Source organism: Wyeomyia smithii, chromosome 3 (genome assembly GCF_029784165.1).
Source record: "Wyeomyia smithii strain HCP4-BCI-WySm-NY-G18 chromosome 3, ASM2978416v1, whole genome shotgun sequence".
In the NCBI taxonomy this organism is placed as follows: Eukaryota; Metazoa; Arthropoda; class Insecta; order Diptera; family Culicidae; genus Wyeomyia; species Wyeomyia smithii.
Window position 1 is genome coordinate 81,173,808 of NC_073696.1, and position 25,552 is coordinate 81,199,359.

At 37.2% G+C, this 25,552-nt stretch overlaps 1 protein-coding gene and 1 long non-coding RNA gene across 8 annotated transcripts in view; one reads left to right on the top strand and one right to left on the bottom strand.

Moving 5' to 3' along the window:
- The window catches only part of LOC129732130 (phosphatidylcholine:ceramide cholinephosphotransferase 1-like), a 75,614-nt gene that overhangs the window by 32,929 nt on the left and 17,133 nt on the right, over positions 1-25,552 (top strand). The gene's annotated exons all lie outside the window — the stretch shown is intronic.
- Positions 22,057-25,524, bottom strand: LOC129732133 (uncharacterized). Its single transcript, XR_008729187.1, has 4 exons — positions 23,649-25,524; positions 23,129-23,570; positions 22,950-23,032; positions 22,057-22,895 (listed from the first exon to the last, which is right to left on the bottom strand). It is a non-coding gene; the product is annotated as an uncharacterized LOC129732133 (long non-coding RNA).

Consider the following 25,552-nt stretch of genomic DNA (forward strand, 5'->3'; position numbering starts at 1 on the left):
CTATTTGAATGGCTTCAAACATTGATTTTGCCTGCAACATGGCGTTCATAAGATCGAACATTGCCTGTTGCAAAAAAGAAAGTTTACCTGCCGTAATAGGCCCCAGGCAGTTGACATTAGAAAAAATATTTTCGGCAGCAATATTAGCTGGAGTAATAGGTGTACAATTATTTTCTAGCGTGTTTTGCTTACCCATATTAACGGTCATTTTCGAACTACCAACACTAGGCGGTAAAACGTTCGAACTACCTGTAACCTGTGCATAAGTTAAACGGGTATGCAAAGGAGTAGGTAAACTATGCGTCACTGGTACGCTTGGAGAATTTTGTTTTGAAGTTGGTTTTAATTGAGAAATTGAATTTTGTTTACCTTGCCTTGCCTTAACAATTGCTAAACGGACTGGGCATTGATAAAAATTTGACATATGGTTGCCGTTACAATTCGCACAGCGAAAATTTTTACTCTCTTTCACAGGACATGTGTCCTTTTTGTGAGATGAGTCTCCACAATTAAGACATTTTTGGTCCATGTTACAGAATTTGGAACCATGGCCATAACGTTGGCAAGTACGGCATTGGGTGATATGCTTTTCACCTCCGCCATACTTCCTATAAATTTCCCACTTTACACGCACATTATACAAAGCATGTGCTTTTTCAAAAAATTTTAAGTTGTTAACCTCATTGCGGTTAAAATGAATTAAATAATTAACAAGGGAAATTCCAGTTCTCTGACTGTTTTCGCCTCGTGATTTTTGTTTCATTAGAATTACTTGGGTAGGGGCTATGCCAAGTAATTCTGTTAAAGTAAGTTTGATCTCATCAACGGTTTGATCGTTGGTGAGACCTTTCAAGACAACCTTGAACGGCTTGGCGTTCTTGGTGTCATATGTAAAAAATTTGTACATCTTGTCAGTTAAATACTGAACAAGACGATCACGACCCTTTACTGAGTCGGCTAATAAGCGACATTCACCTCTACGGCCAATTTGATAAGTAACTTTAACGTCAGAAACAAACGTTGAAAGTTCCTTTTTGAATATATTAAATTCAGGAGAAATAGTTACCACAATAGGTGGAACTTTCTCCTTTTTTAAAGATTTTATATTTTGTATAGTTTCATTATTGGTAACTTCCATTTCACCAGCTTCATGCTCAAGCAAAATATCAAAAGGATTGTCACTACAGACACTCGAAGTGTCAGAAAGAGATGCCTCTCTTTTCCTCCCCGCAGCGATGCGAGGTTTTTTTTTCCGTCCAGCCATTTCAGGTGATACGAAAAAAGTTAAAACAAATGTTAAATTCAAAAGTAGGTAGTCTTGAGAAAGACTGATGGGAAATAACTTTCAGGTAGTCTTTAGAAGACACACTGACAAAACACAAACTTTGAAGCTATAGGCAGTCAAGACCAGTCCACAAGCAACCGAAAAAACGTCTGATCTGTAGGACAGTTCAAGACGCACTGAAGAAAAGGGATTTAATAGGAGCAAAGCGTTGACAGTATGAGAAATAGTGTTGCTATCCGTTCCAAATCAAGCTATGGTATTTGCTTTCGAAAAATGAACTTTATTCGAAATAGAAGCAAAGGACGATTGCCGTATCGTGTTTATTCGTGATACAATTTTACTGAATCAATCCGGTGAATCTCACTAATACAACCTGATTGCTGTAGATGAGTAAAAATGATTTGTTTTCAAACACGAAATCAACTGTGACTTAATTCATGCGTGTTATCTGTTCTAACGAAATTTGCTTTAACTGGAAAATAAATGAAGTTAGTAAGTTTGTGGGAAGGTTACCTTTCCCCAGCAGTTCATAACGCTTCCTTTTTAGATACTTACTGATTTCTGCAGTGAAAAAAGGCATTATTTCGAGAATACGACGTTGGTTTTGCGTACACAGTTCGATTAAAAAAATGTTTTGGTAGTCGAAAAGCGCATCCGCAGCAATTTTTTATTCAGTTATAACTGAACAAGTGCTGAGTACGATGTATGTATGCTTCTAACTTCGAAAAAATATGAATAAACACTAAATTCTTGTTCAACAAAATAAGAATCATTCCGCGTCGAACACTCGACAGAAACGGACGTGCAAAGTGGTCGTTCTATTACAATCCGGTCCGTGTGTACGAATAGCCAAACAAAAGAGTGTATTATTCAAGGCCATCAGTTGACAGTCGAGTCCGTGTCGCTGTGCTGAGTGATCTCACACCCGGCTCACTGCTGGTGGCTGTATTGGTGCTGCTGTACTGGTGCTGCTGGCTGCTTTGGGTGCAGCTTCGAACGATCGGACAACCACTGCTGGAAGGAAGAAGTAAAGAGGTACGTGTTCTTGTCGGCGCTTGTTCGCTAGTGCGCTACATTTAGCGCGATGGATATAGATCCCTCGCCTCCCGTGCCACCATCCCCGAACCCCCCTGACCCTGACCCTTCTGTTACCCCCTTCCCTGTTCATTCTCCAGTCCCCCCTCGCCCCAGGCTTTACCCGGACGGATCTCAACAGGGCAGCTATACTGTTTATTTTCGTCCAAAGGCAGGAGTGAATTCAAAGCGATTAAACATACTGCAAATTTCAAAAGACCTGACGAAGGGGTACAAGGCCGTGACCGAAATTTCCAAGGTCCGACCTAACAAGCTCCGTGTCGTGGTCAGTGATCTGGCACAGGCCAATGCTATCGCTTGCTCTGAGCTCTTCACACGCGAGTATCGCGTTTACATACCCGCACGAGACGTGGAGATCGACGGTGTCATAACCGATTCGAGTCTGTCTGTCGAGTGTATCCTTAAAGCGCAACCGGTTGCTTCAAAAATACCGAAACACAGGCGAAGATTTTGGATTGTAAGCAATTGCGGTCCATGTCTCTCGTCGGCGGTAAAAAAGTTTACACTCCGTCAGACTCGTTTCGCGTTACGTTTGCCGGATCTGCACTCCCTAGCCACGTCTCGATCGACCGGGTTCGTCTGCCTGTGCGATTGTATGTACCCCGTGTTATGAATTGCACCAATTGCAAGCAGTTAGGCCACACAGCCGCCTACTGCTGCAATAAGGCACGATGTAGCAAGTGTGGGGAGACTCATGCGGAAGATTCTTGCAGTGTTAATGCTGAAAAATGTATTCACTGTGGGGAAAACCAGCATGAGCTCTCCACATGCCCGGTGTACATGCAGCGCAGAGATAAAATCAAGCGGTCACTTAAGGAGCGTTCAAAGCGTTCTTACGCTGAGATGCTGAAGAAGACCGTGACCACTTCTACCATAACATCGAACCCCTTTGATCTGTTGCCCTCTGATGAAACCGATTCTGATGATTCATTAGCGGGAACATCTTATGCCAATCCTGGGGAGTCTAGGAAGAGGAAAAATGTTTCTTCTCCTAAACTTCCCCGTAAAGGTCCTAAGATTTCCCAAAGTGTAATGAAAAGTACGAACAAACCAAACAGTGCTGCGGAAAAACCGAAGCAAACTCCTCCTGGGCTTGCAAATTTAAAGTCCCAGAAGGAGTTCCCAGCACTGCCAGGAACATCTAAAACCCCAGTTGTTCCTTTTGCACTCCCAGTTGATGAAACAACCTCTGGATTAGTGAAATTTTCTGACATTGTGGACTGGATTTTCGAAAATTTCAATGTACCCGATCCAATTAAAATTTTTCTTACAGCATTCCTCCCAACAGTTAGATCATTTTTGAAGCAGTTGACTGCCCAATGGCCCCTCCTTGCAGCGATTGTATCCTTCGATGCCTAATTCAACTGCGTATATGAAGGATTCTATCTCTGTCTTACAGTGGAATTGTAGAAGTATTTTACCAAAAATTGATTCGTTTAAAGTTTTGATAAATAAAAACAAATGCGATGCATCTTCCCTTTGTGAAACTTGGCTTACTTCAAATATTGATTTCAACTTCCATGATTTTAATATTATTCGCCTTGATCGAGACACCCCATATGGAGGAGTACTTTTAGGGATTAAAAAGTGCTATTCTTTCTATCGTATTAACCTCCCCTCGATTCCAGGCATCGAAGTTGTCGCATGTCAAATGACAATACAAGGTAAAGAGCTTTGTATTGCCTCAATATATATTCCTCCCAGAGCACAGGTTGGGCAACGGCTGCTCTTTGATTTAATAGAACTCCTTCCCTCGCCACGTTTGATTTTGGGAGACTTCAACTCTCATGGCGTGGCTTGGGGTTCCCCATACAATGATAACCGCTCCTCTTTAATCTATAACCTTTGCGATGACTTCGACATGACTATTTTAAACAACGGTGAAAAAAAAAAGCGCTTTGGATCTATCCTTATGTTCGACGTCGCTACGGTTGGATTGCACATGGAAGGTAATCCTTGATCCTCACGGTAGCGACCATTTGCCTATTCTTATTTCAATTAATAACGGGTCGACTCGCATGCGACCAATTGACATTCCGTATGACCTCACACGGAATGTCGATTGGAAGTTATACGAGGAAATGATTTCAAAAGCGGTCGTGTCGATACAACATCATCCACCACTTGAAGAATACAACCTCCTCGCGGGCTTGATTCTCGACGCCGCGTTGCAAGCCCAAACGAAGAAATATCCCGGCGTAACGATCAAAGAACGGCCTCCCACTCCGTGGTGGGACCAAGAGTGCTCCGATGTCTACACGCAAAGATCCGACGCGTTTAAGGCCTACCAGAAGGGAGGTATACCTGGCGACTATTTACGGTATTCGGAGCTTAATACCAAGCTTAAAAGTTTGGCTAAAGCAAAGAAACGCGGATATTGGCGTCGGTTCGTGAACGAGACGTCGAGGGAGACATCGATGAGCACTCTTTGGAACACAGCCCGAAGAATGCGGAATCGCGTAACGGTCAACGAAAGCGAGGAGTCTTCAAGTCGGTGGATATTTGATTTTGCCAGGAAAGTATGTCCGGACTCTGTTCCTGAGCAAAACATTGTTCGCGATGCGTCTCCGGGCCACGACGCGATAGAATCACCTTTTACGATGGCAGAATTTCCAGTTGCCCTCCTGTCCTGTAACAATAACGCGCCTGGGTTAGATAGAATCAAATTCAACTTGTTGAAGAATCTACCCGGCAATGCCAAGAGGCGCTTGTTGAACTTGTTCAATAAGTTCCTGGAGCAAAACATTGTACCGCAGGATTGGAGGCAAGTGAAGGTGATCGCCATCCAAAAACCGGGAAACCAGCTTCTGATCACAACTCTTATAGGCCGATTGCAATGCTATCCTGTATCCGGAAATTGATGGAAAAAATGATACTCCGTCGTTAAGACCATTGGGTCGAATCAAATGGTCTACTATCAGATACTCAATTTGGCTTCCGCCGTGCCAAAGGGACGAATGATTGTCTTGCGTTGCTTTCAACAGATATTCAGCTGGCGTATGCTCGCAAAGAACAAATGGCGTCTGCGTTCTTGGACATTAAGGGGGCTTTTGATTCCGTTTCTATTGACATTCTTTCGGGTAAACTTCACCGACAAGGATTTTCTCCAATTTTGAACAATTTTTTGCACAATTTGTTGTCCGAAAAGCACATGCATTTTACGCACGGCGATTTGGCAACTTTTCGCATTAGCTACATGGGTCTTCCCCAGGGCTCATGTTTAAGCCCCCTTCTTTACAACTTTTATGTAAATGACATCGACGAATGTGTGGCAAATTCATGCACGATAAGACAACTTGCAGACGACAGTGTAATCTCTGTTACAGGAGCCAAAGCTGCCGATTTGCAAGGACCATTGCAAGATACCTTGGACAATTTGTCTGCTTGGGCTTTACAACTAGGTATCGAATTCTCTCCGGAGAAGACTGAGATAGTAGTTTTTTCTAGGAAGCATGAACCTGCTCAGCTTCAAACACAATTAATGGGTAAAACGATTTCTCAGGTTTTGGTACACAAATATCTTGGTGTCTGGTTCGACTCTAAAAGCACCTGGGGTTGTCACGTGAGGTATCTGATGAAAAAATGTCAACAAAGAGTGAATTTTCTTCGTACAATAACCGGACAATGGTGGGGAGCCCACCCAGGAGACCTTATAAGGCTTTACCAAACAACGATACTGTCTGTTATTGAGTACGGGTGTTTCTGCTTCCGCTCCGCAGCAAACACACATTTGATCAAACTGGAGCGAATACAATATCGTTGTTTGCGTATCGCCTTGGGTTGCATGCAGTCGACCCATACGATGAGTTTGGAGATCTTAGCTGGAGTACTACCATTGAAAAACCGCTTCTGGAGCCTGTCTTCTCGTATTCTAATCAAATGTGAGGTCTTGAACCGTCCCGTGATTGAAAATTTCGAAAGGTTAATCGAACTTAATTCTCAAACTCGTTTTATGACATTGTATTTCAATCACATAACCCAAAATATTAACCCTTCTTCGAATATTCCAAATCGTGTCGACTTATCAAATACTTCAGATTCTACTGTGTTTTTTGATACATCCATGATAGAAGAAACTCGTGGAATCCCGGATCATTTACGCGTGCAGCAGATCCCTAAAATTTTTTCCAATAAATATCGAAACATCAACTGCGACAATATGTACTACACTGACGGATCACTTCTTGATGGGTCCACTGGCTTCGGTATCTTCAATAACAATTTAACCGTCTCCCATAAGCTCGATAATCCTGCTTCTGTTTACGTCGCAGAATTAGCTGCAATTCAGTACACCCTAGGGATTATCGAAAAAATGCCCACGGACCATTATTTCATCTTTACGGACAGTCTCAGTTCCATTGAGGCTCTCCGATCGATGAAAGATGTTAAGCACTCTCCGTATTTCCTGGGGAAAATACGGGAACATCTGAGTGCTTTATCCGAAAAATCTACTCAGATTACCTTAGCGTGGGTCCCTTCTCACTGCTCGATACCGGGTAATGAGAAAGCGGACTCTTTGGCTAAGGTGGGCGCAACAAACGGTGATATTTATGTAAGACCAATTGCCTTTAATGAATTTTTCGCATTTGTACGTCAGGATACGATCATCAGTTGGCAAAATTCTTGGACCAAGGGGGAACTGGGAAGGTGGTTACATTCCATAATCCCCAAGGTATCGACGAACCCGTGGTTCAAGGGGTTGGATGTAGGTCGGGATTTCATTTGCGTGATGTCCCGGCTTATGTCCAATCACTATAGATTTGACGCGCATCTCCGTCGTGTTGGGCTCGGGGAGAGTGGTATCTGTGCCTGTGGTGAAGGTTATCACGACATAGAGCACGTTGTTTGGTCATGCCCTGTACACCGTGACGCCAGGTCTAGATTAATAGCTTCCCTGCAGGCCGAAGGTAGGCAGCCGGCTGTTCCTGTTCGTGATGTCTTGGCGAGCCGTGACCTATCCTACATGTCCCTTATATACGTTTTCCTGAAATCCATCCACGCCCCAGTTTAGTCCTATCCCCTTCCGCCTACATCCAACCAAACGACAAGAACACGTTAAGACCCCGGATCCGGAAACAGCAATCAGACCCGCACGATACTCTCAAGGCCCGATGGAAACAACCCAATATGCCAGTCCGTAATATCTTGGCCCAGCAGCGGAACAAATTTAATATGCTGCTTACCTATGGCAATGAAAACAATCAAACAGCAAACCTGTGCTTTTAATGCAAAATATTCTAGCTTTAAGTTAGATTTAGTTTCAGCTCGTAGTCGGCAGCGAGGATAAAAAATTTGCTTTTAGTTATTAAGATACTTTAGAAAGTAAGCTACCAGATATAATTGGCGCCGTTAAACATTGAATTGTATTTGTGCCGTGTCAAATAAACTATAGATGAAGAAAAAAAAAATAAGAATCATTTTTTTAAAGAACCTTAAAGTTATAACAACTTTTCATGAAAAGTACAGAGTAAAAAAATGAGAGACAGATTCTTCATTCAAGGTTAAGGTTGTGAAAAAATATTCTGAATCCTTTGAAGTCAGTGGAGTACAAATACTTAAAAAAATATATATTTGAAGTATTTGACCTCCACTGATTTCAAGCGATTTAGATAGTCATTTTAAGTCAAGGACCTCATAATGATTAACATCATGAATGCATCCGTTTACAAGTTATTTTGAATTAAAGTTTAAAGTTTTATTATAATTTTGGGTTACTTAAAAATAGAATCCATCAATTTTTTTTTTGAAACTGGAGTTTAGTATTTATTCAGCATTTTTCGAAGTCAAATTTTTTTTTAACTCACTTCAGAACGATATCGTTTTCAAATGTAGCCATTGCATTTTGAGGATGAAGGAAATGTCGTTAACATACAAAATAAAAAGGAGTGGTCATCAATGGGAGCCTTGGAATAGAATAGGATTTGATTTCTCTTCATTTAATTTTATTATTTGTTGCCTGTTAGTTGAATTTGTTTCAAGCCACTTGAGCAGTTATATACCTTTTTAGTTTTCAAAAAATTAAAACAAAAAGAAATTTTCTTAGAGTACAGCTTCTTAAGAACAACTTTTTCACAAATTTGCATAAAGATCTAAACAATAGAAAGAAGTTTAGAACGATTTGAAGCACACCTCGCCACGGCCGCATAAGCCAAACGTGAAACTTTCTATTTGTTTTTTTTAACGTTCGTTATTATATTCCCCGGTTGTTGAACGATCGTTTTTTGATACACGAAATTTACCTAATTCAGCCAATACAAGAGCCACAAATAGGTAGTCTTCTACAAGTTGCTCAAAATAACGTGATCTACAACTCCACTGAAAATAATATACCATTTTTTTTTTCAAACAAAAATTTTGGTATTTTATTTCGCTGGTTTTAGGACCAGTCTAGTTTGCACTTCAATTTAAATGTAGATCTACTTACAAGAAGAAACTTTTCCATAGAAAGTACACGCAGAATTTTTCCTTGTTACTTTAAGTGCAATAAACAAAAATTTTCTGTTTTGTAATAGATTCGTGACTTAAAAAGTAATAACATCCTTCTCCCGTCAAGTAACAACACACACTGTCATGTGTTTTGCACATGTTACGAGATCATGACTATGACCGTTACAACCACACGCAAAATTGTCACTTGTTCCTTCAAAAGCAATTACGAAAAATGCTCCTCTTGGTATTTAATTCATTACTTAAAAAGTAATAGCATTCTATTGCATATTTTGAACTTGTCATTAGTCACTTCTATCTAAAATTCATCCGGTGCTCGTGTATTAGTTTATTCGTCATACGCATACGTAGTAGAGAAAAAATATGAGAGGAGCTGCCAGGTATCATTTTTTTCTCGTCATACAGTGAAGAAACGTTGATGATTCTAAAGACTTCATGTGCGTCTTAAACGATTTGTAAACTGCGTTTGATTTGCTTTCTAGCTCACGAATGCAAGCCATGTTAAAACACACACACACTCATCGCTTTTGAGGTTGGCCGGTGAGATTCTGCTTCTGCGTGTAGCCGTCATATATTTTGATACTTTTTGGTTATTACTTTTTGTGTCCAATGCGCGGTCATAAGACACAAAAAGTAATACATAATGTTACTCAGAAGTAACAAAATCTTCTCCGTTTATTTTGGGTATATGGCTCTAAAACCACAACAAAAAATCTAAAACTCCATTTCTGCCTAAATTGTCAATCTGTATCACTGTGCAATGCACAGTGCATTCGAGGTTCAAAGCTTTAGGGTAGGCTCAAATTGATATAGAATATCGACTCAAAAAAAAAAAAAACTCGGGTTCGTGTCGGGTACGGATTTCAAAAACATCAAACCCGACTAACTCTAGTTGGGTAGCCTTTGAGAAAAGAAAATATATGATTTCTGTGTTACCAGATAGATTACACTGGTCGACAAAAGCGAAAAAAATGCTGCCCCAAAGCTCGAAATAGCTGTCCTAAAAAGATTAAAGCTTTTCAACCATTCCTGTGAAATTTGGTGCCTCCCGCCAGTGTAGAGATGCACCAACTTACGTGAGAAGGTCGCATAGTACTTGCTCGCCATATTCGTCGCTTCAACTTTATGTTTACGAGAAAACTCATTCAAGTCTCTGAAAAAAATGTTGGTGGCTAGGGGCACCAAAATCAACAGGAATGGCTAAAAACCTATAATCTTACTCTTATTCTAGTTTGAGCTTTAGGGTCGCATCTGTGCTGACCAGTGTTATTTTTGTATTTTAAAACTAAATTTGCTTTTTTCGGCAAATGCATATTTTGAATTTGATAATTTCATTGTGTTCCTTGTAAATTTCACTTAAGAAACAACCGTCACCGTCAATCTTAAGATATACCTTTTCATGAAACCAGTTATTAATTTCTCCGTTTTATATCGAACAACCATATTTAATTAAAAATGTGTGTTGACTTTCTAACCCAAAGAACAACCCAACGAATAATTTTTAGGAATTTTCTGCCTATAAAAGCTTTCAAATAGGGTATCGAACGTCTTCGTCAGTGGTTTTCTTCGGCCCCCTTTTGCATAAGATTGCTGCAAATAAACTGCCGAAGAAAACCACTGACGAAGACGTTCGATACCCTATATATTTTCCTTTTTTGCAGCAGAGTTGCCATTTTCTCTTTCAATTTTTTTCCAACAATAAAATTTTTAAATTGAAAGATATGGGTTTATATCTCTTTCTTTTTTGACGTATTCTACGTCTCTTAGAAAGTTCGGCTACATACAGATGTAAAATGAAAATCTTAATCCGGAAGAAGTGAAAAATATGTCCAATTTCAAATGCTAATAAATCGTTTAGTTTTCGATGGATTTCCTTCGTTGTAGCAGCAATCGATTGAAAATCTTCTAAGAATCTTCCCAATTGCAGAAAATTGTAATTTTATTATTCGAGCTGTTGTACTATTGAAAATTGTCAAGCCTTGTCAAAACGCAAAGCTCGACCTCTGATTGGTCGTTATATGATTGCTTTTCTAAGCACGGTCGACAGAATTATAGGAATCCTGTAGTAAATATAAGTTAACTTAGGTAGGCGTTGACATAGGTTGACAGATAGAGATAAAATTGTAAAAGCCATTCGATAAAAGACCACTGACGAATAAAGTCGTTATATTTAAAAGCTCTACAACTTCAGAAGTGGGATCGAGAATGTTTCTACGAAGTCAGAAAACTTCATCGCAACTCGAAGTAGTTGGAAGCGATCCAGATGTTCCGACAAGATCAATGGAAACAAGAAATATCGCCGGTGATCGAAGTGAAATTTTTCCTGACGTTGAATCGAATGCAGGGATCACAATGAATGCTGCCACGATATCTTCTCAACCAGTTATGGCATCTATTACAAGTACGTTAGAAGCAAGTACAGAAACTGGTCTTGGAAACATCCCTGTACCATTTGGGCCAGTAAATTTCGCTAGACAAGCTTCAGTAGCTGCAAGACCTGAACGTTTTGAAAATGGAGCGTTTTCTGGACAAATAGCGTGTCGCTTTCGGTTGGATGAAATATGCGGATTTCTCCCAATGTTTTACGGAAATGAAAATGACGATGTGGAACATTTCATTGCTGTGGTGCAGAGTACTAAGCGGGCGTTAGCAGTAGACGACGAGTTAATAAATTGGTCATAATTCGGCAGTTGAAAGGAAAAGCTCAAATTTGGTTGCATTCTTATGCACGGTTCATGCTTCGCGATTACACTGAAACCTTGGAGGAACTGAGGAAAATGTTTAGTGTTCCGGACAATAATTTTCACCTAAGACAACGTTGCAAAGCAGGAAATGGTATGGAAAGGAAACTTTTGCGGAATATTGTCAAGCAAAAAGGATTCTTGGACAACGATTAGATTTAAACGAGAAGGAATTGGTAGATTACATCGTTGAAGGAATTGAAGATAATATGTTGAAAAATCAAGCAAGGCTGCAGAATTTCAAAACTGTGTGTGAAATTGTTCAAGCATTTCGAATGATTCGTTTGAGTGCAACATCGGGCCAGAGGAATACTCTATGTTTCTCTTGCAATCAACCAGGACATCTTGCTGCTAACTGTAGACGATTTGGAGGAAACCTGAATGTTAATGCGAATCAATCCAGGCACCAGATTTTCGACAAAAGAGAGACCCGAGCGAAGCAACTTATAAATGTTGTTAACACTTGTAATGAAGAACCACCAACCAGACAGACAGACTATGCAGGGATAGACGAAGGACGTAACGGACTGGTAGATTTCTTTTTAAAAGATGGTAATTTTATTTTTAAAGCTTTAATAGATACAGGCAGCCCCATCTCACTAATTCGACGAGGATTAGTTGAAAAACAAAACATTTCAAAATTTTCTGGAAAAAACATTCATCGTGGAATTAGTGGGAAAAGGCTGAAGATATTAGGTACATACGAAAACGAGATAATTATTCAAAATAATCGTTTCAGAATTCAATTTTTTGTTGTTGCTGATTAAACGTTGTGTTTCTGCGATGCTATCATTGGAAGAGATGTCATTATGCGTCCCGGAATACGTACTGTAATTGAGAAAAATATAAAAATACACCCTTGTTCTCTGAACCATTTGAAGCCTGGAAATATTGATGATCAGAAGGTAAACAAACAAGTATTCAATATCAGTGACGACAACTTTAAAATACTAATGGAAAATGTGGGAGAAGTTTCTAAATATCATTTGGCAAATTTTCTAAATATTTTTAAAACTAATTATTTATATTACAACAAACCTTCCACGCCAGTAAATGATTATGCGATAGAAATATCACTTAAAAAAGGTGACCACTTTCATTACAAACCTAGACGACTTTCATACGAGCAAAAAAAACGAGTTGATGAAAAAATTGATGAGCTTCTAAAATTAGGAATTATCAGAGAAAGTAATTCACCATTTGCAAGTCCTATTGTACTTATACCAAAGAAAGATAATGATTTTAGAATGTGTGTAGATTATAGAAAACTAAATAAAGATACTGTTCGCGATAATTACCCGTTACCAATAATTGATGATTTGTTTGATAATCTTAGGTATAAAAAAATATTTTCAATACTAGATCTTAAATCAGGGTTTCATCAAATTAGAATAGCCCCTGAATCTATTAAATATACGTCATTTGTTACACCCAAAGGTCAATATGAATATTTGAGAGTTCCTTTTGGGCTGTGTACCGCCCCTGCTGTATTCTAACGATTTGTCAATAAAATTTTCAAACATCTGATTGATACTGGAAAAATTTCTGTATACATTGATGATATTTTGGTAGCGAGTGAAAGTATTGAAGAACATTTTATTGTTTTAAAAGAAATCTTTGAAATATTGAGTCAAATTTTATTGGAATTAAACTTAGAAAAGTGTAAATTCATATTTAAAGAAATAGATTACTTGGGATACACAATCAATGAAAATGGAAGAAAACCTAACAGTTCACATATGGTCGGCGTGCGACCAGACCGAGCCAAGCGCCAAACACATTGTTTTGAGTAATTAGCATTTGAAGTTTGACCACTCATAAATTAATCGTGTTTAAACTTATCATTAATTCAATGCTAACACGTAATGAACAGGGCTTAATGAATGACCTGTTATCATAAATATACGGAAAATAGCAATAATTGATAAACTATTTGGTTTTTATTATTGACACCTATGCACTCAGTTCACTCTGGCCGAACAAAAATTTAAAAAAATGGTCTTCAGTTCGGTCTGGTCAAACGTATTTACTACAACATATCAACTTGACTATTAAACAAGCTAATTTTTCTCACTAGTCAAACGTAATACATAGTTATCAACGCTGCTTTCTCCTCAGTCCAATCTGTATCAAGAATTATACAGCTGATACACAAGCAAAGCTTTATTTCTGTCGCTCTATTTCCTGTTGTCAAAGCGCACCAAGTGCTAAGTGTTAAGATAGTATCAATATGAAATGCTCTGGTATTTCGAAGCGGGTATTGTCTAATTTTATTGATTTAACGTATATTAACTTAGTCCTGACGTTTGTTACAAGAAAATTTTTTATTTTATTCCAAAAATATCAGATGAAAATAAAATGCACTTGGTTCGGTCTGGCTCAACAAGATCTTGAAAAAAAAAGTGATGTGCCCATTGAAACGAAATTCGGCTCTACGAAAACCACCTGGCTGTTTATTTATCTAATTCTGATGACAGTCTTATTAACGAGCTGTCCGAAGCGGAGAAATCAGTTACTGGTTGAAATAAATCGCAAAGTTTGCTTTTAATTCATAAACAATCACTTTCGTTAGATGCCATGTCTGTGTTTACGGTTCACTCTGGTCGAACGCAATTTCGTTCTTTTCACAAAGTGCTATAGAGATTTTTTATTATAACACGCCTATGAACTGTTCAAATGATTTCATTCTTCAATGGAACATAGATTATCAGTTTGCACATCCACTGGTGCTTATAACTCAATTTTAAAGAAAATGGCGCTTGGCTCGGTCTGGTCGCACGCCGACCATATCGAAAGTGTTTCCAATTTCCCCGTTCCGAAAAATTGCAAAGATGTTCAAAGATTCATTGGATTAACAAGTTATTTTAGAAAATTTGTTAAAAATTATGCGACCATAGCAAGACCGTTGTATAACCTAATAAAGCAAGATTCGAAATTTACTTCTGGCAATGAGGAACTTAAAGCTTTTGAATTATTAAAAGACAAATTGATGAAATCTCCTATACTAGCCATTTTTAATCTGCTAGCAGAAACTCAACTGCACTGCGACGCAAGTTCGTACGGCTTTATAGCTATTTTACTTCAAAAACAAAAAGATAATAATTTTCATCCGGTTTGTTTTTTCAGCAAGAAAACTGACGAATACGAATCTAAATTGCATAGTTTTGAACTAGAAACTTTGGCTGTAGCTCATGCTATAAAAAGATTTCATGTTTACCTCACAGGAATTCGTTTTAAAATATTAACAGATTGCAATGCTCTAGTGCAAACACTATCCAAGAAAGAAATTAATGCTAAAATTAGTAGATGGGCTTTACTCTAGGAGAGTTATAACTTTGACTTAAATTACAGGGAAGGATCAAAAATGAAACATGTTGATGCACTTAGTCGTACTGAAATGAACTTTGATAACGGTGAAGAAAACAATAAAAATTCAGAAAAAATAATTGAAAACCGTAATAGCAATGTCATGATTTGTGTATTAAATGATAACCAAATTGAAGAGAATATAATAATCGCTCAAGAACAAGATGAAAAAATTAGAAATATTAAGCATTTATTGGAAACATCAAATTTTCCCCATTTTACGCTATTGAATGGAGTATTGTTTAAAAAAGATAGCATTAAGAATTTGTTGGTTGTTCCAAAACTAATGATAAATATTGTGCTCAGAATCTGTCACGATAATTGCGGACATATAGGAATAGAAAAAACAGTTCATGAAATTAAAAAGTTATATTGGTTTAGCAGCATGAAAAAATATGTGAAAAAATATATCCAAAATTGCCTATCTTGTATTTTTTATAGCCCGGCATATAAAAAAGAAGGTTTTCTCAAAATTATTAATAAAGGAAAAGAACCATTTAAAACAATTCATTTGGATCACTATGGGCCATTACATATGCCTTCTTCAAATAGATTTCAGGGATTTCAGGGAGCAAATTCGTAAAATTGCTCCCTGTTAAAACAACAAATTCTGAAGAAGTGATCAAACATCTTATAAATTATTGTAATTTTTATAGCAGACCAGAGAGAATCTTTACTGACAGAGGAACTTGTTTCACCTCTAAAAAGTTTAGTGATTTTATTAAAAATCATTCTATTGAACATGTGAAAACAGCATCTAGAACACCTGAAGCAAATGGGCAAGCAGAACGGATAAATAAAACATTAACTCCTATGCTTGCAAAAATGTCGAATGAGTCAGGTGTTAAATGGGATAAACTGCTACCAAATATTGAATACATTTTTAATAATACATATAACAGGTCAATTGCCAACTACTCTAGTGTATTATTATTTGGTACACAACAAAATAATTTGTACAATAAAAACTATAACATTGAAACTTTTGTTAGAAATAATCAGAGAGTTAGTGAAAATATAAATTTACAAGAAATAAGAGACAGAGCACATATACGTATGAGAGATGTTCAAAATTATAATAAAATTAAAACTGATAAAAAAAGGATCGCAAATACACAATACAAGGAAGGAGATTTTGTGGTAATAAAAATAATTGAAACAAACAAACTTTCGGCCAAATTTAAAGGGCCGTATAAAATAAAGAAAGTACTGCCAAATGATAGGTACGTTATCACTGATATTGAAGGGTTCCAAGTTTCTCATGTTCCATTTAATTCGATTTATTCAGCACAAAATTTAAGAAAATGAATGCATAATGACATAGCGGACAATGATGATATCGATGAGGACATCGTAAATGTCAGGATGCCCGAGTTGTAGTAAATATAAGTTAACTTAGGTAGGCGTTGACATAGGTTGACAGATAGAGATAAAATTGTAAAAGCCATTCGATAAAAGACCACTGACGAATAAAGACGTTATATTTAAAAGCTCTACAAATCCCATGATCAAGTAATTCGGAATGCACTACTTGGCCTATATAAGAGTATATTTCAGCCGAAACTGCTCATATTAGTTCTAGAAAACGACTACAACAGTCCCTACTTAGCAGCAGCAGTGCAGCGGATAGCAGCAGCAGCAGGCGCAGCGGGTATCAGTATCGATAGCGGCACTTGCTTTAGTAAAATACTGATTTTGTGCGGTAGTGGGAAGCATCAGTCATACGCAAACTAACCATAATTCCGCCTGTCGGTGCATTCTTGCCGGTTGGAGTTTTGGCCTTTCTGCGGTGCAGCTCTTCCTCGTTTTAGCAACTAAACAAGCGAATTGGACTCTGGCAAACAACCCTTTTGCTGGCTGTCTGATTGTGAGTGCGAAAACAGCCTTTAACTTTGTTATCAGAGTGCCTGATTAGGTTGTGGTTATATTACTTGAATGAAATGTTTACAACATTTCAAAACATTTTGCTTTCTTCTATCCAATTAAACTAATAATACGATTCCTTCGTCATACGCAAGTTCACCATAGCTTTTGATGTCGGGGTAACACAGAGGTGCAATCAGCGTCATCTCCAATTTTAAATTGAACAACTAACTATCCTTTTTAGGACAACCAAACAAATGAATTGATGATTTAATATTTTCTCGTTTTGCGCTACAATCGAAATCAATTATCTTAATTTGCTTGCACGTACACAAACAGGTTTCAACAGCTGTTTGTGGCGCAAAGTGTTTGTTCTATTTCCATTCAGTGAGGTCGTATTTATAAGTGTAAATTGAAATTCGGTAGCACTTTCACTTTTCTTTTGCACATAATTTAAAAAATATTCAATACAAGTAATGTATCAAACAGCCTTTTCTAGTTCTACGTCAACCTTGCGGTCGTGGCTTTGGACACAACCCTTGCGATTTTTTTCTTTTCCTCTCTTCATTACACATTCGTTGCTATTTTCCTTTTTATTGTTCTATTATACGGTTTGTTTGTTTGTTTGTTTATTTTTACGACCTTTTAACCAATTTGGTCATTCGGGTCTATTATACGGTAATATACGGTAATATCATATAACTATCAATATTATTTCAGTTCACTACTCATAATGGGATGAAAAAATATGAAAAGGAAATGAAAAACAAAAAAAATTTGTAACAATAATTTGCTCACTTTTTATTTAGTTTTGTGTGTTTTTAATAAGTTTTTTGTAATTGAACAGGGGAAACAATCTGACAACACCGCTGCAAAAAAGGAAAGATATTTTTGGATTTCTCAAAAACCATCATTTGTTTTACTGCACATCCTTTTTTCGATAAAAATTATTAAATATGATACGAGAAAAATTAAAACTGGTTTTGTAGAACTGGTATATCTCGAGACTGGAATTTTTCAAGGAACATGATGAAATTATCAAATTTAAAATGAAAATCGCAGCATTTGCAAAAAAAAATGTAAATTTAATTTCAAACACTTCTGTTCAAAAACTATATTTTCTAGATTTTAAAGAAAAAATGCATATTATGCATCACAGAGAGGGAGGTATTGCAACCAACACCAAAATAAAGATTTTTCCAAAATAAACCTAGATGAATAATTCCACTTTGAGTCAAAATTTGACGTCAGTTTAGGTAGTTGTTTTGTTTTGAGTTGATCACTTTCTTTTTTTTTCGATTGTCGTCAATATCTAGTTTTTCAATCATTGAAAAAAAAGAATGAGAGCATGTGAAGTAATACTTGTTTTATCCAGCACCCATCTACTTTCATTTGACAAATTAACCGTTCATGTAATTTATAGTATACCACAGATTCACATTCTTCAGATCAAACTATTGCTTATCAAGTCTTTTCTATTGATATATGGGGAGGTGTATGTTTCTCCTAGTAATTTTGCACTCTAACTTAGAGAAAACATCTGGTCGTACCTTGTTATGATAACGGCATCGCCAATATTTTATCTGGTTTGCTTTCTGAGAATAACAGAGAAACAGTTTTTTTTTCTGAGATAATTTTTGTTTTTTATAAAAATCTTGAAGTATTATTTAACTCTCTATTATTTATTTGCTGGTTTAGCATGTGAAAATTTGGCTTAGTTATTATAGTTATTTATATGAAAAATTGTATTTAAAATAACTTAAAAACGAATCGAGAATAATTTAACAAAATGTTCTCGAAAGTCTAATTTGTCGTTTTTTCCATTACACTCCAGCAAGTAAAAATAAAAAAAAGTACTTTCTCTCAATAGATCCAGTTTTACGTTACATCAAACATCATCTTCTAATGGAAAGTCGGTAGCATTCACTGGTCATAATGATTCGCAATGAGAAAATCTCTCACCGCCGAAGCTGCGCATGTCACACAGTTCTCTGTGTTGAGGTTATCTGAATCCGAAATAAACTTATTAAATATTAAAGCGTGGAATCAAGATACGAAAATTATATCAGCGATTTAACGAGGGAAAAATATTCTACTACCTATCTATTGACCGAAAGTTACGATGAGCGTATCGTGTATCAATTTCTTTCTCTGTTTACTGAAAGCCGTACATGACAGGTCACGCAAACGTAATTATGATTAATGCGTGCTAACATTTCAACGGACGGAGCAAATACGGAATTGGAAGTTTACACCGTGCTATGAATAGATCGCTGTATACGACGTTTTGTGACAATTGCGTGTTACGACTAAGCTATAACTTATTAGCTCCGGACAATAGGATAGTAGAGATAATAGTAAACGCATTATCTCGCAGTAGTATCCCTGAACACACAAACATTAGTACACGATCTAGATTAGTTCATTGCTTACAATAAGCTTGAAGGTGTACGTACAGTGTGTCGTCGTTTAGCACCCTAGAGATTTGAGGAAATGCGAAAACAAGACTGGAAAAAAACGCGAAACGGTTCCGCAGATCGCGGTCGCATCCAATTTGCACCGTATCAGTGCGATGATAATTGGCTGCCGCAACAAGCATTCCGCATCATCGGCCATAAACAAGCCCCTTTCATTAGGAATAATAAAGATGGATGTTCTACTTGACACTAGGTTTCACGCGCTTGGAGACATTCCTGCCTGTTCTGATTGTGTGATTGTATCTTGCAGGTAATGTTAGTGCATTAGTTTGTATGCACTCGATTCCATAACGGAGAGGATGTGGTCGTTATTCGCTGTGGGAAATCTATAACTGTTTCTAGTTGCCGCTCGCTTTTTAGAAACGAACAAGACGTAGAAGTCGTTTTTACTGGATAAATTTGTGAAATGCTAACTATTTTGCTATATAAACGTCACCTACTGTTCTATACAAATTTGGACCAGGATCTAGTTTTTATAAAGATTATCTAATCGACTCCAGCGTGTTAGTGTAAATTAAAACGTTTAGAATAGGTATAATAACACAAAGGTTATCCATGGCCACGCAAAGTGGCGAACTGGTGACTACGTAGCAGTCAATCTCATTAGAGCGAAACTTAGCGCCTTCTGTACAGTAAAAAGTTGTCGCTAGCTAGCGTTCATGTTTATGTTCAATCAAGGTTACATTGTGTAAACAATTGTGGGTGGGTGTTTCTTCGTACACGGATGACATAATTATTGTTTCCAACCTTGCCTTGCTTCGCGGGAGATACGCCAGTAGCAAGGGGGAAAATAAAACTAGAACATTCTACCGGCAAAACGCATGTCTGTGTCTTGTCATGCACAATAAATTTAAATTTTTACCCGGTCAAGGGCTTATCCTTCTTACTGGAAATGAATGTAGGAAATGAACCTACTTGGATACAACGAAATTCGTGTTTTGACAAATTCTTGTATAAAATTATCTAATTACAACTGTTGGTGAATATTTTTAGTTCTAACATCCTGAAAATGTTGGAAAACTTTGGAATTTTTTGTTGCGTGCAACATGCATCTACACACAGAAAAAAAACATGGTAATTTTTACTATTTTAGGGGTCAGCATGACCAGATTTGATCGGTGGTTTTCAACCGACTATTCTATGTGGTCAAGATAACAATTTTATAGTTATTACAACAACCAACCAGTACTAAAGAGCAAATGGTGAAATTGATCATTCATGGTTGCGATGACCATGACAATTTTTTACTATGGGGTCAGAATTCGTGAAACGGATCACTAAAAATCGCGATGTCTAATTTTTTCAAATAAATATTAAAAGATTCAAGAGTTTTGCTCGGGAAGTTAATTTTCCAATTTTTATTGGATTTGAGTAAGTTTTCAAGTTGTTATTGTCATTTGAAATTGAGGCCAATATTTTTTTTAAATAAACATATCTTTGAGAATTTTGCATCGATTTTAATGAAATTTTCACAGCAGATGCATCCTGAGTTGTAGTTTCTGAAAATATTTTTTTTGAACAAAAAAATATTTTTTCAATAGTAACTGGGCATTGAAAAATCTGAAAAAAATCACAAGTATTTTTGACAAAATTTCGAAACTGTCCTGAAAATTTCGAGTTGGTGATATTTTTCATTCAAAAGATATGGGGTTTCAAAGTTGATGCCGCAACGCATTTTCAAGCAAGAAACGTCCCTAAACCCGTCTTTCTTCAGTTTTCGTATCAAAATATGCAGCATAATAACCAAAAGCAATAGTATCGGCGATCTCAATCCGCCGGTGAGTTTTGTACGGTAGTCCCCTAGCTAAATTCTGCATGGTTTTTTAGTAAAGTGTGTAGGTAGACTTGCGAGTTGTTTGGGCCATAAAGTTTAATGTCTTCGTCATTAAATCGGGTAACATACTAAGCATATTCTGACCGTTCTGCGGCTAAAAACCATTTCTATCAAACTTAGTTTGAAAATCTTACAGAGTTTTGGCACATAACTGAACAGGGATTGTTAATAGTAGTACCGCTTGCAAGCTTCTCGTTTGAAAATGCGTTGCGGCACCAACTTTGAAACCCCATATCTTTTGAACGAAAAATATCACCAACTCGAAATTTTCAGGACAGTTTCGAAATTTTGTCAAAAATACTTGTGATTTTTTTCAGATTTTTCAGTGCCCCACAACATAGTTTTTCAACATATTGTTTTAAATAGTTACTATTGAAAAAATATTTTTTTGTTCAAAAAAAATATTTTCAGAAACTACAACTCAGGATGCATCTGATGTGAGAATTTCATTAAAATCGATGCAATATTCTCAAAGATATGTTTATCTAAAAAAAACATTGGCCTCAATTTCAAATGACAATAACAACTTGAAAACTTACTCAAAGTCAGTAAAAATTGGAAAATCAACTCCCCGAGCAAAACTCTTGAAGCTTTAAATATTTATTCGAGAAAATTAGACATCGCGATTTTCAGTGATCCGTTTCACGAATTCTGACCCTATGAATTAGTTGCTTTGACAACATTTTGGTGACAAATGACCCAAATGACTATGCATTTGTTGTTTGGACCAAATTTAATGGTCGGTTGAAAACCACCGATCCAAGCTAGTCATGCTGACTACTAAAATGGTAGAAAATACTATTTCACTGATGGAGTTCTTTTTTTTCTATTCACTGTGGAAATTTCTTATAGAAAATAAAGTTTTATTATGGAAAATAACGTTTCACGCTGTATTCCGTGCAACAAATGCTTCTAGCAATCAAATTGAACTTTATGTTTAGCGTGACTTTTCTCTATTAATGAACAGCTTGAAAACAAACGTCTTACACTGCGCGATCTACAAATAATGCTTCGAGTAACTAGATTATAGAAAATATTTACTGTAGTTTTTATTTTTGTGCAAGAACTAGTTTAATTATAATCTTAAATGTTTTACTATCAGAAACAAACTAGAACAGAAATTTGAATAAACTGATGAGCCGAAAATCCAAGCAATAATATTTTCGTTAAACCTACATGAGATATGAATAACATATTCTGTTTCGATTTAGTATATTGCCAAATGCTTTCGATAAAAACATAAGATCGGATATTAAATCCTGAAATTAAGTTTTTCTTAACCATACTCTCGATTCTAGTAAATCATGTTTTTCCAACAATGGCTGCCTGTTTTATACACTATTTCATTATGTTAGGAAGTAGATACGTTAGTAAGAGTTGGACATAGATTTGATACTAGTAAAACAACTTCTGTTTTTTCTAATACCTAACGGAATCAAGTTTAAAACTAGATTGTGTTCAAGTTTAAAACTAGAAAGGTTTTCCTGATAACGAACTAACAGCTTCTGTTATTTTTTTGGTTTTGTCTCTCTGAACAAGTTCCGTTGCAGGTTCTTGTTTGTTTTTACTTATTTGCGCTTCCAGGTCCAGGTGTGCCTTCAATTTTATTATCCTCCAACAGAACAATGTCGCCTTCCCTTATGGTCTAGCAGGAGACACCACCGGGATGTAAGCGGTAACAAAGATATTATTATCGACGCAAAATACCGTTAGCTTACACTGATGTAAACAAGAATGATTTATTGTGAGCCACATCCAGCACGTTTGGCCTCCAAATACCCGGTTGCCTAAAAGTAAAAATACAATGAGTTGCTATAATTACGGTTTCTCTTGCAAATTACCCTTCAAGTGTGCCAACAGCATACTTAAGCTACTACGCTCCATGATGAATTCCTGATTGTCCTATCGATAACAGTATCTGAAACTATGAACATATGAGTTAATTTCACATTGCATTCATAATGTTAGTCAAAAATAGCTGCGTCATTTTCACAAATTATCAGCTGTTTTTTAATATTACCTTAATGTAGTTGCGAATTCGGTCTTTGATTTTTGCAGCAACATCCATTTGGTTGGCGGTTAGGGAAAAAGTCATTCGAACGATTCATCGTGTCTTCTGCTAGTACCAGCGCATGCGTTTATCATATATCGAAAATTATCCCTATCCCGTAAATGTGACATCAAGGCGGATTTAGACTTTGACAAATCCAGTAGGACGTCTACCTGAAGTTTTGAGTTTATTCGCATGCTATCAGGAACAACATCCGAGCCTTTAGCCTGATTAGTGAAAAGGAGTCAGAAGGCCGTATATTTCTAGGGCGTTGATGAGCCCTTCAACTAAGTTTTCGGTGGAGAATGTCTATGAGTTCTGCTTTTTAAACTGGTCAATTTAAGTTTTTTTAGTTTTGTTGGCTCCATCCGGGGATGCGACCGAATAATTTGAAATTAATCTGGACTATCATCTGCAACATTAAATGGGATATATAATGAAAATAAATGAAACCTGAAGACGATCATAGTCAATATTTTTAGCCCCTTACATTTCAAGTATCAATATTAATAAAAATGGTAAGAAGAGCATGAAAAATATATTGCTGCCAGTGCTGTTGCCGTTACAGATCATGCTGCCGATAGGATTAATCGTTTGTATCTTGTGTCTGAGCGGCCGATGGAGAGAATATGTCAGTAGAAAAAGGCGTTAGGCAGCCTTGAGGTACTCATCCATGACAGTCGTCCAACCTAATATTGCAGATTATTACAGGAGCATCTTCGTAGTGAACAAGAAAAAGAGAAAAAAAACTCGATTTGAAATTTTGTCTTCTCATGTGAATCATGAAAAAAATGACCTACCGAAATAATAAATATTAAAGTAAACAAGAGAGAAAATTTTCAGACATTGGAGCGAGGAAACCTACGTTATACAGGTTAATGGTAAATGTGTATGCTTTCAGGCTTATTTCAGCCGAAAAGATTACAAGTTGTCAATAATATTTACCTTCACTTGTTCGATGTTCACCTCCTTGTTCAGTAAGACCAGATCTGTTAGATGGGCTGTGAGATGGGTTAGTCTTTGTGCTCTGTTTGTGTAAAACCAAAGTCATTGTGCAGCCCAAAATCATATACAGTCAGTTTTTTTAAGCGGAATACGGAAAATAAACCACCAAAAAATGATTAAAAAAACCGAATCGTTCTACGATCAGTATTTGAAAATTGGCTTCTTTTACAGTCCTTCGGAGGGCGGAGGTTTTTTACTCAATAAACACTTTTTTTACTCATTGAACTCTGACGATTTCGGTTACAAACCCGCGTTGATTTCAAAATCCCCGTAAAAAATTTACAATAACCGGGTTTCGGTGTAATTCAAAAACCTGCGTGAAAAAAACAGGTCAATTCCAGAATACGTGTAAAAACCTCGTGAAAAAACACAGAAAAGAGCGTAAAAAACCTGACGGTACGATCATATCATATTCTTGTCCTTCCCCTGGAAAATATGTTTACTATTCCTGTCGGTATTGGATGGCTTTTTCCTCAGGATTTATCAACAATACATTTAGTTCGCCATAAGCTTTTATGTGTTGATAGAAATATTAAACCAGTCCTTCCGGTAAATGCCGGAACACTATGTATCTTGAATTCGGCTGCTGTGAATGCATAAAATATTCATGGTCTCCTTTTGGCTTACCTTTTTTCTTGTTCAGTATGTGTCGCCAAAGGCTCTGCACCCTGATCAATCGATCATGCAATCGATCTTCTTTAATTTAAATCCATCATCAAACCTCCAAACTTACGTGGATCGCTCACGCGCTAATAGGGTTATATTATAGTTTCACAAGGCGTTTTTGCCAACAGCGTTTTCGTTCGGACACTATCCACAGAAATTTATAGTCCTTCGAAATAAACACTTATTTTTGCCACTTCACAATCTTTGGTATCCACTACTATTTATTTTGCCATTTGCCAGCACTTCTGCACTTCAATTTCATCTCACAATATAAAGTTTCCATTCTGTGCCGAACACGCATCAGTACTGGACGTGTTTGGTGATCGGTCCGATAGAGTATAAAACAAAAGACGTGTGAACAAGTGTTGGCATTGTTTGCCTGGTCGAGTGAAATAAATCCGGGTTCAAGGTCGTGCCTTTGTGCAACTGTTTCGCATCGTGACTGCCAGCTGGTGCGTAAGCCGATTTGGCTGCTGGCTGGATTGTGCTACAGCAGTGGACGAGACACAAACGAGGAAAAAGAAGAAGCCATCAGTGTCAGCGAGTTGTATCGCTGTGTGGAGTGATCTCACACCTGACTCGCTGCTGGTGGCTGTTTGGTGCTGCTGTATTGGTGCTGCTGGCTGTAACGGCTGCTACTTCGAACGATCGGACAACCAACCTTACTGGAAGGGAGAAATAAAAAGGTACGTGTTCTTGTCAGCGCTAGTGCGCTAGACTTAG